Here is a 327-nt window from a genome sequence, read left to right as displayed (position 1 = left end):
CTCTGCTGCTGGCTGCATAGAATTCCCGGTATTTCCAGGCAGGACTGTTCAGGGAAGTTGCTGCATCTTCTCCCCTCCCCCTACTCCTTCAGGAAGCTCCAGAGGCTTCAAGAGGTAGCTTCAGTCTCAGCAGCTTTTGCTCAGATTTTCCTGGGGCTCCGTGGTAATTGGTCTTGGAGGGTACGGGGGGAGGGGCCTTCTGGGTTGGGGGTTGCAGCTCAGCCTCGGTTTTGCAACCAAGGCCAGTAAAAATCAACTGTTGTGTCTCTGCTGTCTCGTCCCACTTCTCTGTTTTCTGTCCTGATGACTAGGCTCTGCTGCTGGCTG

Source organism: Pteropus alecto, unplaced genomic scaffold (genome assembly GCF_000325575.1).
Source record: "Pteropus alecto unplaced genomic scaffold, ASM32557v1 scaffold202, whole genome shotgun sequence".
Taxonomy (NCBI): domain Eukaryota; kingdom Metazoa; phylum Chordata; class Mammalia; order Chiroptera; family Pteropodidae; genus Pteropus; species Pteropus alecto.
This window is presented reverse-complemented; position numbering follows the sequence as displayed.